The sequence below is a fragment of the Dermacentor silvarum genome, chromosome 2 (assembly GCF_013339745.2).
Source record: "Dermacentor silvarum isolate Dsil-2018 chromosome 2, BIME_Dsil_1.4, whole genome shotgun sequence".
Classification (NCBI taxonomy): Eukaryota; Metazoa; Arthropoda; class Arachnida; order Ixodida; family Ixodidae; genus Dermacentor; species Dermacentor silvarum.
In genome coordinates this window covers 117,161,668-117,179,288 of record NC_051155.1, presented here as the reverse complement: position 1 = coordinate 117,179,288, position 17,621 = coordinate 117,161,668, and the positions used below count along the sequence as shown (strand labels likewise).

At 44.2% G+C, this 17,621-nt stretch overlaps 1 long non-coding RNA gene across 1 annotated transcript; it reads right to left on the bottom strand.

The window, feature by feature from the left end:
• Positions 1-3,189: 3,189 nt before the first annotated feature.
• On the bottom strand, positions 3,190-15,378 carry LOC125943656 (uncharacterized). Its single transcript, XR_007465821.1, has 3 exons — positions 15,243-15,378; positions 15,092-15,180; positions 3,190-3,399 (listed from the first exon to the last, which is right to left on the bottom strand). It is a non-coding gene; the product is annotated as an uncharacterized LOC125943656 (long non-coding RNA).
• Between the last annotated feature and the right edge of the window lie 2,243 nt (positions 15,379-17,621).

Below are 17,621 nucleotides of genomic sequence, written 5' to 3'. Positions count from 1 at the left end.
TGGCCAACGAGCACTAAGTTGAATAGTGTCAGGCTCAATACCCCACCTTGTGGTACTCCACGGATTGTTTGGTGATGAGTCGTGGCGCCATCTTCGGTCATCACGAAGAAATGTCTGTCGGTCAAATAGGTGCATAGCCACTAAAAAGTGCGGCCACCAATTTCAGCTTCAATAAGAACCTCCGTATAGCATAATGACTCCATTAGGGATTTCCCAGGTCCACTTCCTGTTGCTGCGCTTCCGGAAGAAGGTATACATTATCCATACACTATTCCTTTCCACAAAATCTAACATCTCTCCTCTAGCGTTCATGGAATCGATGGTGCGGTTTACAATTGCTTGCTCACCAGCCTGCTTTTTCCCCACGTTTGCATTGAAGTCGCCCATGACTAGAGTATACTGAGTTTGGACCTTTATCATTGCTAATTCAATATCTTCATAAGATTGTTGTATTTCTATATCATCGTGACTGGAGGTTGGGGCGTAGGCTTTTACTACCTTCACTCTATACCTCATATTCAGCTTTATTACGACAGCTGCTACCCTCTAATTAATGCTGTACAAACCGTCAATGTTGCTCGTTATGTCCTTATGGACTGGAAATCCTACCCCGAATTCTCTATTATTTGGAAGACCTCTGTAGCAGAAGACGTGCCCGTTATTGAGCACTGTTGACTATAGACAACGACAATAGACAGTCGTTGACAATAGACAACGGATAGAAGCACCCATAACGTTCGAGAAACTTGCGATACATGCAGGCGTGTCCTACGCCGAGCGATAACGTTTACCATTTTTTAGCCGGTGAAAAGCGTTCAACGGTGAAGGATAACCAAGTACACGTGCACATACCATCCCCTTGAAAGGTATCGTCCCGATGCTACAAAGAAACACTAAAGCGAAAACAAATCTACAGGTAATAAGAAAAAAAGCCAAGAACGCAACAAATTCCCTAAGGTCGTCAGCGGGCGTAGGAAGGCTTAAGACGCATCACGTGGATTACTTCAGGTCGTGCACGGCGCCGCTGTGATTGCAAAATGCGGTCTGACACGACTTCATAGTCCAGTGCGCCAATCATCGGATGATCTTAAAGAGTCCGAAATAGCGTCGTAACAGTTTCTGGCTAAGGCTTCGTCTGTGTATCGGAGTCCAGACCCAAACACGGTTGCCGGGCTGGTACGCGACGTAGCGTCGTCGAAGATTGTAGTGTCGGCTGTCGGTCCTCTGCTGGTTCTTGATGCGCAGGCTAGGCAAATGATGAAGGAAAATGACACCCTACCAACTATACTCGGGGACAACTTTTCTTGGCAGTGCAGGGAAGCCGTGGGACCGAAACTCAGGCCAAGAAAGGGTTCCCTTAATTTATTAATAATTTTCACATTTCCCTAGCTCAAGTAAATTTTTGTTGATTTATTATTCGGTTAACAATGCCATCAGATACATGATATACCATATGTATTGTGCTCTTTGAAAAAGAATTCCTCACATTTATTTGTGTTTCATTTCTCGGGTCTCACAATATTTCTGGGATTCTGCTCTGTGCAGTAAAAAGGGTGAAGCTAAAGGACAACCGAGCTGAGGGGCGCGTTTGTACACATATTTGATAAAATGAGCCTTTGGTGATAACCTCGTGCTCACAAACATACGAGGTCTAGATCTAAAAATTTGAATGGTAAAATGAATATTTCGTGAAATTTTATCAAACATCCAGGCCTATAGCGGAGGTTGTGAAGACGGGCAACGGCGTACACAGCGTGCAAGTAATACCGAAATTGACACCGAAAGCAGCGGCTAGCTGCCGCACTACTTGGCTGGGAAACACGAATGTGTAGAAACTCTGCTCCTTCTAGCCTTCGTCGCACTGCCAAGTTAAATTGCCCCCGAGTGTAGCTCGGCTCGAGACCGTTGTTCAGTATATATATATATATATATATATATATATATATATATATATATATATACATATACAGGGTGTTTCAGCGGATACTTTTAAAAATTCTTACAGGTTGCCTGTGGCAGATAGCACAATTCTAGTTCATGAGCTGGTCTACTCAAAGAGGCGGATGTTACTTGCATAAAAAATTGAAATGCATATTCCAATAATTAACAAAAATTGTCTAATTAAGTTTTTAACTAATGAGCTGACGGCCCATATTGCAATTTAGAAATTGTATCCGTGGAGTTCGCAAGACAGATCCACTTGGAACGAATTCTCGGGATGACACCACTTTCGAGATAATGATTCCCGAACTTTGCGGAGAAATGCATTGGCGTTCCAGTTAGTTGCTTAAGAAAACGTCGCTTTATGCATTGAAGAACAAAATTAACTAGAACGTCAATGCATTTCTCCGCAAAGTTCGGGAATCATTATCTCGAAACTGGTGTCATCCCGAGAATTCGTTCCAAGTGGATCCGCCTTGCTAACTCCACGGCTACAATTTGTAAATTGCAATATGGGCCATCAGGTAATTAGTTAAAACTTAATTAGTGAATTTCTGTTGATTAGTCGATTACGGATTTCAATTTTTTGTGCAAGTAATGTCCGCCTCTTCGAGTAGACCAGCTCATTAACTAGAATTGGGCTATCTGCCACAGGCAACTTTAAATAAATTTTGAAAGTGTTCGCTGAGATAGCAACTTATCGTGGTGTGCTCCGGACACCGTCAGCTGCACTTAGCTCCGCGAAGAGGCAGGACGCGTGTAGAGTGAGCCCCGGAACACTTTGCTATGTGGCGAAAGAGCTTTAAATCATGGATCTGGTACATCAAAGAGTTGCGATGTGTTGTTATTTCGCTCGCCTTTATCCCAATGTCTCCCCTGAATATTAAGGCTGAATGAATGCTTTGTTCTTTGGGTGTTTTTTTCAAAGAACGATTAAGAAAGGCTTCGATATCATACCATACATGTCTTTTTGCTACCTCCTGATAATTCCTGGACCCAGCATATACGAGGATCTGGGTACCAGCATATAAGAGAATCTTATATGTCCATGTGGCTTTTGTAGAACTGCTGGCTTTATTCAGAAACGCGGATGATGATATTTTACGGAAATTTTAACACGAACCACGCGTATATTAGCCTGGAAATGTATTCTCACTGTTCCACAAACAATAATGAAAGCGTAGCCGAAGGATAAATTGCTATTTGCACGAATGTACTCCCTGCGACAATAAGGCAAAAACAAACACGTTATTTGCAGAGTGTGCTCTCATTCAGTTTATTTGTGAAGTTACAAGACCACTCTTTTGCGTTAGTTGTTTTTGATGATGTTTTGACAGGGGGAATTATACAAGCTTTTCCATGTCAACCCTTTTCGAGGCACCTTGTTGGTCAAGTTTAGGCATTTCTCCGGAATGTTGTCCACTGTACCATTCATGACACGCAGTTCATACCATGGAGCTGGAAACATGGGCGAAGAATTGTAAACAGGCAAAATGTATGGCACTGTCTCTATGTTTATTTTCCGCTTTGCTTTATTGATTTTTATATTATATATTGATACCACTTCTATACGCAGCTCAAAAGACATTTTTTTCCAATATTGTATGCGTGCGATGCTGGGCAGCGAATGAATACACAAAGCAGCAGGTTAAATGGAGTACGTTACAAATAAGTATTTGTTGTAACAAATTTGGATGATTGCACATATAGGCAATTATAATAAAATAAAGCCATCAGTTATGAAGTTTGGTTGAATACTAATGTAGAAAAACGTTGTTTCGAAGATGAATAACTAGGCATACCATTCTATAACGTGTAATTGCGCTCTGAAAGTATTGATTCACTTTCCTTTGAACTTTATGGAAGTGTATAATAAATTATAAACAGAGACGTGCTTTAATAAAAATGCAGTATCGCAAAGGGTTACTTTACTTATATTACCTCATGGTGATGCTTTTGAGCTTTTGAGAAGCTTTTGGTGATGCTTTTGATCCGAGAAGCTTTTAAGTCGCTAATTCGGACCTTACAGAGTGTTGCAGCCAGTTAGTTACGTGAACTACGAAGCTATTCCTGACGGAAGCCAGCCTCCCCGACGTCGATAACCGCAATCTGAGATTGTGGAAGTTGTGCTGTTGTAACCGTACTATAGTTCCCAATAGCCGTCCTTTTCAGCAGCTTAGGTTAGTTTTTATTGTTTCTCGTCCCTGAGTGCCTTGTGACTATATCACACACCACAGTAATTGTGACTATAGCCTATGTGTTTGTCCTAGGCGATCTTGACAAATCACTATTCAGGCTTATACTTTGTAACGTGAAAATGCCTGGACATTGACTCCGCGTGTACACGGTAGACGTGGCAATGAAAAAGGACGCTCAGGAAATGTTGTAAAGAAAATAGCCTACGAATTCGTTTAAAATAAATTCGACAATAGGGGCTAAAATAGATCTACTCATGAGAAAATTATTTATAACAAACGAATAAACAACAGACAAATTGAACAAAAAAAGAATTTGGATTGAAGAAGTGGTACTAAAACATTTTCAGCAGAATGGATGAAAAATGTGAAATCACTGCAAACACATTTTCCTTTGAATATTCATAGCACCGAAGCCATTTCTGGGCAGGGAAGATGTTCATAATATTTTACAAGTATATTATTTTAGAAGATAGAATTTGCATCTGTGGGTGAAAGTGGCTGGAATTCAAGAAAAGTTCATCAATATTTATTTAATTGTCTATTACCGACAAACGTACCAAATATAGAAAACAAATAAACCCTTAACAACGAAGAAGTTATTGTGATTCCGAAAGTACTAAAACTAATAGAAATATAGAAAAAAAGAATGAGAACACTTATTCAAATCAAAACAAACGTAGCCTACTGAATTAAATACCGGTAAACTCCTACAACGTTCCTAGATAACTTACAGTACAGGTACATCTAGGAAAGTTAAAAATATCTTCACATTTGACACACAAACAACCTCCTGGGCAAGTTCAGGATAAGTGCTTTCGTCGAAAGGATCCTCGACAAGTCTATTCTCGGTGTTACAAAAAAAGGAATACCATAGCATTTAGAAAAAATAGAATGAATAGATAATACCGCATGCAGTATTGTAGCTATTCGAAAGCTGAGTATTCATTTTGAGTTCCTCACGGAGACCAGATATCGAACCTCAAGAACATACGCAAGTACAAAAACAATATTGAGAGGAAGAAATCAGTATGGGCAAATTCTCCAGTGACCTGCTCGCTCAAGAGCGATTTCGTCAGATAAAATTGCTTGGTTTCAAAGGAATCTAGGCTTGTGTTAAAAGGCCAGCGAATGCATTCTCGGTATGTGAACGAAATGTGATTCCGATGGAGAATAGAAATTGGCAGAACCTATCTCGCTAAGGCTGTGGACATTCTAGCGTTTATCATTGAATCAGACACAGCGTATCGCTACTGTCGAAACGAGTTATTTAGAGGGCGTGTACTGCAGCGCGAATCCTCTCTCGCGCTTCCCCAAGAACAGTTGACGCAATCTAGCGGCGCCACCGCGAAACGTGCGTGTGGGCTACGAAATGAAATGGCTTGCCTGTGCGTGCCAACACTGAGAAATACGTCATGCGGCACCTGGCCTCCTATCTCGCGCTTGTTTCTGGGCATGCTGCGCTGCAGTAGCACTGCTGGTAAGTCCGCGCGCCGCCTCCGAGGCGAGAAGTGTGACTAGCCGTTGTGTGCGCACGCTGAGAAATGTTCCCTCGCTTGCCGCACATCCAGTGGCGCATGCTCACTGGCCCAAGTTGCCGAGCGGCTCATTGAGGAGCGGTACATAACAAGTCTACTCATCGCGAGCCAGATGTAGCGTTGGCGTAAAAGGCTTTCATCGGAAAGCGTCACATACCTAATGCCAATGTGGCGCAGCCTGCTAAAACTTTCGGTTGCTTTTCGTGCGAAACCTGTGTCAACAGGTCTAATGTCGCCCAGTGTCGCCGAAATTTAAAGGATCATTTGGCATTGTAGAACAAATCGTTCCCAGTGTCCCATAACTAGTTACCCCAGTTGGCGTCAAGGACGCTCATTGAAGAGGGGTGCACACCTATTGCGGCATGCCCAGTGACTTAAGTTTGCATTCAACAGGTTAATTGAAGACTAGCATAGACCAAGTGGCGCATACGCAGTACCTAATTATGTGTCAAAGAGCTTCACTGAACAGCGGTACCTGCCCATTCGCGCATATAAAGTGAGCCATGTCGCCATGAACGTGGTCCGTTGAAGAGCAGCAGATTCGTATACAATACCACATACTCATTGACCCAAGTTTATGCGATCGTTGGATTACAACCTTGTTCTGTCGCCAACACTGGTTACACTTATTCTTATAATGCCTAGCACATGAACATTTTTGTGAGCAGTACAGCAAGACAATGTGTGGCCTAAAATCAATGTTGGATCGCAAAGGAAAGAAATCATAGAGTTCCAATAATACCTGGGATTCCTCGATGACCGACTTGAGAAAAGAAAACAGCACCAGAAGAAAGTTGTCAATATGTGTGAAAACGCGCTGAAGGAAAATAGAGTACAGACTTGTGTGACATGGCAAAATGCAACTAAGTTTTCAGCGGAACTGTCCCTTACAAGCAGATTCAATAAAAATTTCGCCAGCCTGCATGTGAATAACGTGTTTTAAAACGTCACACTCACACGACTGTTCCGTTTGCAACATCGCTGGAATTTCACGTATACGAGCACTTATTAACTTTCACTATTGCAGTAACTCATCCACACAGATATTACTTTGCCAAAACATTGGCCAATACGTTACCTTATTTTCACTAAATTTGATATAGGTGCACTTTACATTCCCCGCAGCGCCGGAGTTTATATTCTGTTTTTTTCCTTTAATACAGTTTTAAAGCTGCAGCATGCATACGTAATTTACCGCGAACGCGGCAATTTGTCCACACTACAAGAACTTCGTTTACACATTATCCATAGCATTCATTAATAAAATGTAGACATGCGGCTCTTGTAGTTAATTTAGGACTCCGTTGAACTCTTGTACGAACATCGTATAACGGAAGAAAAGTAGATGCACTAATCGTTTGCAACGGCATTTATCAGTCCAGAAACGTTACAGTTTCGTCACACATTTCATTTTCATTTTATTTTGTTAAGACCGTTTGGGCGCAGTACATAAGGGGTGGGAACGCACGAAAATTAATCAAAGGTTGATTACAGTAATATTTACAAAGCACCTGTTCTTTTGTCCATGTAGGCTGATGAAATAGTGGCAGCAGTGATCATGTAGGGAAAGTGGTGGCCGTCTGCTGTTATGCGAGGAAGATATGACGCGAAAGCCTGGGTACTTGCACGTGGGCGAACAACATTTATTGGATGGCATGTGCGCAGCAATATGCGCGAAGGTGGTAGAATGCAAGAGATATGGCGAAGTATAGAACTTGCGAAAAAAAATTATAAACTCGCCATACGGCGCTGATGTATTAAGGAGTCTAAATTCGAATCTGCTATCAATGATATCAAGTTAATGTTGTACAACTATTTCGAATCAATTATCATTGTGTCGCCGTTCTGTATGAATGCTGGTGTGTTGGTGAGGTGCCATGTGGGCGATGCATATTTGAGTTTCGGCCCACCCATTGCATTTATGCCAGTAATTTAACATGTCTAAGTGCACTGCGAAAGTTATGTTTTAGAAATCATAAGGTTTTTTGCCAGATGTTGTGATGTTTGGTACATGCGAGCACCAGTTTACGACAGGAATGATATTAACGCCTGGATACTACACTACGTCCACGGTGTCAATGGGGATGTTAGGAATTGTCTAAGAGAAGTAGGAACTATTTTCATTACGTGCACGGGACACTCGTTTACAACAAATAGAGTGTAGGACCATTAACCAGCTATCAAATCGGTGTGTATTGCAGTTTATGTACTTATGCAGCGAAGTGCGATCTCAAAAGTTAATGACAGATTTGTAGATCAGGCAGTCGTCAGCAAGCATTTGAGCCTGAGCAGTAACATGTAATGACAGATAGTGTATCTATATTGCTACGCGAACGAAGGATTAAGCACTGGAGGCTATTTAAGAAGTATATTTACAAAAACAATTCCAGCGCTGACCAGTTCAGCAAACAGCTCGAGAGCAAGAAGCAGTTCGCCTTCTTCGTCGGGGTGCCCGCGCGCATCGTCCACAAGAAACACGCAATATATGTGTATCAATATTAAGAACAGAAGGAGTCCCAATGCCGAGACTTGGGGAATTCCAGCTGTTACGCGAATAAAGTCTGAAGTATTGGTGGTAATATTGAAAGTCTCTGAGCGGTTACTGAGACATTTCTTCGTCTAGGTTGACTCAGGGGGAAAATTAAGCTGACAAACTTTATTAATAGGCTTTGATAAGCTGCAGTACCGAACGAGGTTGAGAAAGCAAGAAAGACGAAATCCGTTTCAGTGCTATTATTAAGGTATGAGTTAAGGCCATAAAGAAAGGCAGCTAAGTGGGTGTCACATGACAGGAATTTGCGGAAACCGTACTGTGATGTATGGAAAAAGTGTTTATTAAACAGAAAATTCATTACGTGCGAGAATGTGACATGCACGTTTTTGCAAAAGACACTAGTAATGAAAATAAAACGATAGTTTGATGATTCACGGTTTCATCATTTGTAGACTGGGACAACCTTGCCCATTTATCAGAACTCCACGAGGCTGTCTGATGATAGTGATTGGGAAAACAGCAAGGTTAGATGCGTCGTGAAGATATGCCTGGTGTTTTTTTAAACGCTTTTGGTTGATTCCGTCGACGCCGGCTGATGAGGATATTTTGAGATTGTGCGTCGTCTTTCAATCACATAAATTAGCTTGCAGAATGACCAAGCATAGGAGGAAGAGGAGAATAAATATGCGCGGTTCATGACGTGCGCACGAGGATGACATGGCTGGCACTTAAATTTTGGACTAAGGGGTCTCCTCCTGGTGTGCCGTCCCTACAGTGTTTACCAGGACACAAGACTATCAATCAATATGGATATTCCATATGGCGACATAACGGTCTCCAACATTGAAAACAGGGTAGGAATGCGGAAAGTAGGAAGGGCCACGCATGATTCGGTGGTGAAAATAGAAAACAAAAATGAACTGTTGAACGTAGTGGCATAGTGAAGATCGATATCACAGGGAGAGGCCTTCGTCCTGAAGTGGACATAAATATAGTCTGATGATGGTACGTTTCTGGTATATCTGAAACATTCCCACCCTGAAAGTTTTCCAAGCGAATAGCTGACGTAAGGCATGCCGACACAAAGTCGCATGAAAGCCCCACAGCGTACAAACTGCACTAAAAACCGGCTGCGCAACAAATCAAAACATGTTTCTCCGCGGTAGTTTGCTGGCTATGACGTTGCTCGAGGTCGTGGTTTCGATCCCAACCACTGGAGCCACATTTAGACATGGCCAACATTTAAATGCTCGTTTACTGAGATTTAGGTGCACGTTATAGAATCCCAAGTGATCAAAGTTAAAACAGCGCCCCTCACTGCCACATACCACATAATAAGATCAAAGCCATATAACTTATTTCAAGATTAGCACTTCTGTCACGATTCGTTGCGGCATATGAGGCAATCACTGTGCAAACCTTCTGGTAGGCTATGAACAATAGTGCAGAAATAGGCCTCAAGAAAACACGTCACAGCTGTGTTTCTGTGTACTAGGTAAACATGCACAAGTTTTGTGTGAGGGTAACGTTTCACAGCAGCTAACCAACTCTAGTATTGCGGTAACTGCGAATGAATTTAAACATTCACCGTAAACATTACCGCCAATTGCCATCCATCAACGCAAACAGCACAGAGACTTTCGCTTACACGCTTCCCTGAGTGCTTGGAATCCGCGATGATTTTTTTTAGTTAAACGTATCTCACTTTTTGGATAAATTTGTAGGTGGGCCAAGTACATAGACGTTTTAATAAATGTGCAAATTTGGACTTTGTTACTGTTGTAGCTTGAGTTGTTAGCTAAGCACCTTAACATCATAAATCCGGGCACTCCCGCTCCCTCTTGGAGTTGTAGGGTGGGTAAAATATTCGAGTAAAGTACATAGCTTTATTTTTTTGGCATACATACCCCCCATCGTGAGAGATACAAAGAAGAGGCCACACTTGTAGTCATCTTCTACGTGGAGTAGCTGTGTTCTCGTTGTATATTGGCCACCTATTAGACAAAAAACAAAATCGTATTTTCAAAAACGTAGATTTGTTTTATGTTGACTTGGTGGTTGAACAATAACTATCAATAACATTTTTAAAGATTTCACCGCCCCTGCACCCCGTACAGACGGTAAAGCAGCAGAGGCTGAAATGTGCCACCCCGGTATGAGCCACCTTTCCTTATTTCTTTTTTCTTTCTTTTTTGACCCTGACTCATACCCGCACATCCAATGCGGGTACGAGTCAGGGATATTTAAACAACAAACAATGCGTAGACGAAAAAGCGCTTTGTTTTCTAAAAACACGTATTTCAATTCCCATTCCATTCCAGGCAAATGGCGCTTAATTCCATTCCTATTCCATTCCTTTAAGCGTCGTCGCCGTTCCCATTGCCTTCCGCGGTCGCGAAAATGTGGAATGATTCCGGAGTAATTACAATTCCTGAGTGGTAACTCCGCAACACTGATGACTACCTAGTTTCCATCTCCACCGAGTTTCCAGACCTCAGTACCTTCGAGAGCGAGCAACGTTGCGACCCTACCTTCAAAGCCCTACGGGCAGCTTCGCGTGGGTCAGGAGGAACCACACCGTTTACTTTTTGTAATAGACTCGGCTGATCGTTCTCCATTGTTTCTAGTGGTGCCCGAAAACCTGCGTCATGCTGTCCTTCGTTCCATGCACGATGATATCACGCTCGGGCACCTTGGCTTCACACGCACATTACACCGACTTTACCAGAATTTTTTCTGGCCCAAACTCTGGAAACCAACAAAAAAGTATGTCGCCAGCTATACTGTTTGTCAGATCCACAAGCAAACGACGATGGCTCCAGTAGGCAATTCGCAACCAGTTGGGCCCCCGGCATTGCCCTTGGAAAAGTCGGCATCAACTTGCTCGCCCCAGTTCGAAGTACGCAAGCTGGTTACTGCTGGATTATACAATGCGTCGATTACCGAATTCGCTACACGAAAGAAGGGGCACTTCCAACTTCCACTGCAGCAGATGCATCCTCCTTTTTGTTGCATCACGTTATACTGCGTAACGGAGCTCCACGGGTTGTCATCAGTGGCCGTGGACGGAAATTCACCGGCGACGTCTTTGAAGAATTTTTAAGGCTGTGAGTTTCTGTCTATCGTCATGTCACCTTGTCACCCGAAAACCAATGACCTTACGGAGCGGACGGATCAAACCAATACCAACATGCTGTCAATGCATGTCACTACTTACCACAAAAATTGGGAAGCCGTCTTACCTTTTGTAACCTACGCGTACAGTATTGCCAAGTAGGAAGTTATTGGATAGGCGCCGTTCTTGCTGCTGTATGCACGCACCCCCACCGCCAAGCTTCCTGGACACTATTCTATCGCTATCGTGTAAAGATCCTTTATTCGCCTCAACTCTGTGTCATGCTGATGAAGCACGTCGACTGGCGCATCTTAGGACGTTGTCCTCACAAGGCCAGAGCAAGGCTCGCTACGATGCCCTGCATATCCCAGTCAGCTTTACTCCCGGTGACTATGTTTGGTTCTGGACACCTGTTCGCATAAATGGATTGTACCGCAATTTCTCGCCACTTGTACAGTACAATCAGTTATACTCACTCACTTGAGTGATGTGCACGATGTCGTCGCCCAAGCGACAGCAAGATATCGGCGTACACATGCGACGCAAGTTGTTCACGTGCCCATACTCACGCGATACCATCACAGGTCATTTTTGCGCCACTTATTCAGAGAAAGAAGTAGAGTAGCGCGCGTGAGCTCCGCTGTACTCCGCGCTGGCTGGTCGTTCCCTGTAGCTTCTTCATGGAAAACATCTCTCGTAACAATGTGTTAAGCGCAACTGACGGTGGTCGGCACGATCTACCGTCAGTTGCGCTTCGTTCCTCGAAGAAGCAGGACGTGTGTCATATGACCTCCTGAACAACAATTTGCAAAGAGGCGAATATGGTTTTATTTACGGATATCGAAGGTTATAGATCGTCGACGTAATGCAACTGCATTTCTCTTGCATTTACCACTAAATCGCCACTGAATATTTGTATGCCTTCTCCAGATTCCTGAAATCCAAGTCAATACTATATTTCGTATACGCTGCAGCGTGTCCTCACAGGTCCAAGTGGGATATGTGGGCTCAACATGGCTGGCTAAATGAACATTATTTGCGGGCCTATCTAATTGGCAATAACTCACTCTTGTGCAACATTCTGCATTTAGAAAAAGACGTAATAGTCGGGAAACTTGGCGTCCTATCGGTGTATCGTATAAACGGACCATGCTAGATTGCGTATTGGTGACATATTGCAGCCGTTTGCCACACCACAGTAATGATGGCGCTTAAAAAATTATGGTCACTCTGTGCACTCAGACTAATAACTTCGACATGTGCACGCGAAAGCCACTCAGCGCCTTCGTGTTTCCTGGCAGAATTTTAAGGGTTTGGATATCCATTTCCTGCAGCGATATGTGCCACAACGCGAATCTGTTCAGAGGAGTTGCGAGTACTTGTGAAGCAGTGGTCACTACCTATATGAATGGTGGACGTGGAGGTATAATGCGTTTTTGTGATCGCACGCTATTTAACGAGACCTTTGTTGTTGGATGCAGAATAGTTTCTCTCGGGATGAGGTTTGTATAAGCTAATGTACTTACACTGCCTGAATGATATTTGACGAGCAGCGAGGATATTCGACAAGGAGTCTCGTCGTTGAAATAAAGAAAGCGCAAGGAATTATTGCATGCGGTGTTGCAGTTGCCTAAAGTTCACTTGTCCTTGACCTGTCAGGATGAATTACATGTCGCATCTCTCGGTACAAGTAATTGTTTTTCTGAATTCAAATACTGTCTCAACATGCACGGCTAAATTGTCCGTTGTCTCACTTAGAAAGAAATGATAATTTCACAAATTATGCAACGCAGCCGAATACATATTACAGCGAAGAAATTCATAGAAATAGATATTACAGTGACAGCATTACGCGAATTGTAGCCTTGCTGATCTGACAAATTTAGTAAAGATCGCTTTTATACATCTAGATGCCAAGATCTGTTAAGGCTGTAAAAAGGCTTTCGTTTAAAAAGAATCTAGAATTACATTACTCCCTAATGCGAAATTTCAGCGCAACTGTATACGTGATTTTTTTTTTCATTTCGCGATATATTTGCTGTCGAAGGCAATCTGTCTCGTGCGGCAGGTTGTAAAAGGAGCGAAGTGTGCTGCGACAGACTCCCTAATCTGGAGATCGGGAGAGCCAGCGCGCCGGTGACGTGTGGGCGTGATTGATAGCAGCTGCCGCCGACAGACCCACCAGATGACGCGCGCTACTCTGGCGCCATCTTGTAGCCATCGTCGCCGCACTACGCTTTCCTTCTCTTGTTTTAGCCATATCCTCCTGCTCCGCTTCCCGCCTCATGTTCCCCTCAACTCTCTTGCTCTGCTTTCCTCCTCGCGCTTTTCCTCCCCCGAAACGCTACACGATCACTTTCATCTTTCGCTGTGCTCATTCGTTCGGTTGCACCGCCGACGCTCGCCGAAGCAACTGGCGCCCTGTTTAGACGCGCATTTTGTCACTTTCTTGAATTGATGTTAGCGCAAACCAAAACAAGCCTATTATTCTTATAATCGAGACAGACATAACCTTTCATGCAATAGTCATTGTCACAGACCCGGTGAACGAGCTGCAGACGCTGGACCAAATTCCAAAGCCGAATTATCAGCTTCCGAAAATAATCCCACGAAAGCAAGGACAATTAAGAATGGGCCTTCTGGTGCGCCAACGAACGCCGGTTGCTGTCCAAAGACCGAGTCAGCGCCCAGAGTTGTCAAAACACAACAAAATAAATTCTTAACACAAGGCATTACACACACACTTGCACACTTAGGTTAGACACAACACAATACAAATCAGATGGGTATTAACAAACACAAGAAAATAATTCACGACAAGCACTAAGAGTCTAACACGTAAAGTACAAAATGAAAAGGAACACTAAGTGTCCACTCGTATTCACCGTGCTGGTCTTGTCAGACGATCTCGACGTGGCTCGGGGCAAATCTCGAAGAAGGAACTTCTTCCGGAAATGCAGACGCTCGATGAACTCGTCGACTAGCTGGCCGGGGAATCCCCTACTTCCGCAGACGCTCGGTCTTCGCGTTACATCACTTCACCGGTGCGGACGGTGCTCCTTGAACTCCTGAATTCCACCAAACGATTCTCGCACGGCGGTTATATAGCTTCCACAGGCGTTCTCGAACATTCTTATCGGTGTCGTGATCTCGTAGCATGGCCAAAGCTTGGGAGGCTTCGAGTCTTTTCTCGTACCTTCGACCGCCGCTGTCGGAGCATTCTCGAGGGGGGGGGGGGGGTGATGACTCATCCTGTTGTATGCTCACGCGGCAGTAATGTCTGTCGACTCGCCGGGTGAGAAGGTGTCTCGGCGCGCGCGTGTGCTCTCTCTCTCTCTCTCTCCGGTTAACGTCGCTTCGTCGAGGCTCTTCCAGACGTTTCGGCGCCGTTGTTAGCGTTGTTGCTTGAGGCGTATGCTTTCTCCCCCTCTGTTGAAGTTGCCACGGGGCCGGCGTGTTCTTTCGCTGGCTTGCGTAACACGCGGCGCGCGCTTGGATTAAGCGCTCTTTTGTGACAGTCATCATGTTTATAATATAGTACAATGCAATATCTCATTCTTGAAACTACTCAGAGCTGAGCCAGTTGGTAAGGATTGATAGTACGGAAAATGGAGACGTGCAGACAAAATAGCCGGCATTTGCATTTTGCTTTTTGCTCTAAGTTCGTGTTCGCGCGCATACGTTGTCGTAACGCGTTTGGTATATTCCTTCCTGATAGCTACTAAATATGAGGTTTAAGCAGCTACATTCTACAGAACAAGAACATTCATGAGAAAAATGTTTCCATGAATTTGCATCGGTACACTACCTTTGGGGCCGACCATCATTCCATCAAAGGTTGACTTCGTATTAAAGAGTCCAATCTTCATGAACTGTCCTTCGAGGTTGTTGCTGACCCTGTTTGGGAGTCAACTCTATGAGTACGTACGACATTTAAAGTTTTCATTTTGGAAACTTACCTTGTTCCATTCCAGTAATAGCGTCTCTCAAAAAATGTTTTCGTTTGGGTTGTTTGATTTACTAGATCGCATTTGCATGTGATGCTAGTTTTCGTCACCGTCGTATTGACTGTCCATATTGTCTTATTTTCAGCGTAAAACTGCACGAAGAAAGTAAAGAATCTTCCAGAATGTTTGGCCAATGTTTGGCGTCTTAAAGCAATGCGCGAAATACTTATGGGACGAAAACAATTGGAAATGGTGGAAAATTGATAAAACTGCTTTTATCCTGTGTGCGAGCTGTTCCATATGCAAAAAAGCTGTTTTCTGCACACGCGGCATAGTGATTCACCCTTATGGGAAAAGAGCCCGCCATCCAGAACATATGAACCTGTTCATCGCCAAAGAAATCATTAAAATTATAGGTTATTTGTTGCCTGCACTTCTAGCTGCCCCAATAATCCACAACGCCCAGTCAAGAAATCCGTCTTTTTTTGACACGTAGAATTCTTGAAGGTCAGTCAGCAGTTTCTACCGGCACTATCCCAATACCATCAAGATTCTTAACGGTCATTCAAGAGTTTACACAATCACCTTCCCAACACCATTAAGACTCCTGACGGTCGTTCAGGAAATTCTACGGGCACCTAGACATCACCATTAGGACTCTTCACGGCGATTAAATAACTTCTACAGGCACGTTGTCATCACTATTAGGGCGCTTAACAGTCCATCAAGAAGTTCTATGGGGGTCCTGCTCTGCCCAGGCGGTGCTGCAAAAATGGTGCTAAAGAGCGCCCTCTGTCCTGAACTGGGTAGAACCAAGCTCTGTGGTCTGCTTCGGAAAGCCGTTTACAATATGGACCCGCCACTTTCGGTTTTATTGTACCACGGCTGGCCGCGAATATCGGGCGCCGAAGATTTTTTAGCGGTGGCACGGTGCGTAAAGGCAAGATGCTATGCAACACCGAATACGTGTACGCCGTTCACGAAATAAGCGGCGAAGTTTTAGCATGGTGTCAATCGCAAGTGAAGCGAGTCACGTAGGAAGTTGAACTTCAGGTAAGGTTTGCACGCTGCAAGATTCAGGCGCACAAACGCGAGGAAATGCTTGCTATAAGTAAATTCACATCAGCGATAAGCAGACATCATGTGGACGGAACTGTTATAGCGCCCTACTGTACGCTCCGCGACGGCAGTGGTCATTCAGCATGCCGCGAAGCGATGGGCCTCCTGCAATCTTTGTTGACTGCATGCCGCTAGACAAGTAGTTATGCCTGCGCTGTAGTAGCGGCCATCTGTCCCTTTAGCAACTGATAAATAACTGATGCAATGCATATATATGAGCTCGCAACCATCAAAGGTTGACTTCGTATTAAAGAGTCCAATCTTCATGAACTGTCCTTCGAGGTTGTTGCTGACCCTGTTTGGGAGTCAACTTTATGAGTACGTGCGACATTAAAGTTTTCATTTTGGAAACTTACCTTGTTCCATTCCACTAATAGCGTCTCTCAAAAAATATTTTCATTTGGGTTGTTTGATTCACTAGATCGCATTTGCATGTGATGCTAGTTTTCGTTACCGGGCGCTGCCGCGCGACCTCGTGCGCTGCTCGCTTGATGTAGCTTTTAATGAGAGCACTCGAACACCTATGTGCTGTAATCAATACTGTCTTGCTGTGCTGCAAGGTCAAGGATGAGCACATTTAGGTCTGGAACCTGTGCTGCGTTTAGTGGGGTAGTGAAGTTATCCAGCGCGCCCGACGCTCCGCTGCGTGAGGCCTTGAAGGTAAACAGTAGAATATGATGTTGGGATTGAGGCCTTGTTGCTCGTGGCAGCCCACGAAACAGCAGTAACGATTATGACGATTTTTCGAGGCTCAGCTAGGTCTCTTCGGATCGCCAGCGCCGATTCCTTCTGCGTCCAGCATTACGTCCCACGGCTCACGGAGAGGCCGTTTTCGTAAAACTAGACTGCGGCCCGCTCGCAACGTGGTCGGCGTGGTTTGTGAGAAGTGACGAGCCTTTTGCACGCGCAACAGGAGAGAACAACTGCGAATCAACGCAAAACTCCGGCTAGAAACGTGCTTCGCCACAACTAGGGCTCAATGCTACCCAAGCTGGTCCTACCCAGATAACTTTTATCGCCACCACCAGGAGCCGCTACTATACATCAAACTCCAGCGCAAGAGGCCCGTGGGTCGATTCCGAGCACTACTAGGACCAACAGAGCCAAAATAAAATGGCGCCCGCTCTGCATGTAAAGCCGTGGTCAGGCCTGACACGCATACGATGTCCGCAGAACTTCGACGTTAACGATCGGCCGACTAGTCGGCAGACCGTCTATTTGAAATACGAGTTTCCCACGTAGACAGGCAAGGACGCCAAAGCAACCGACGTT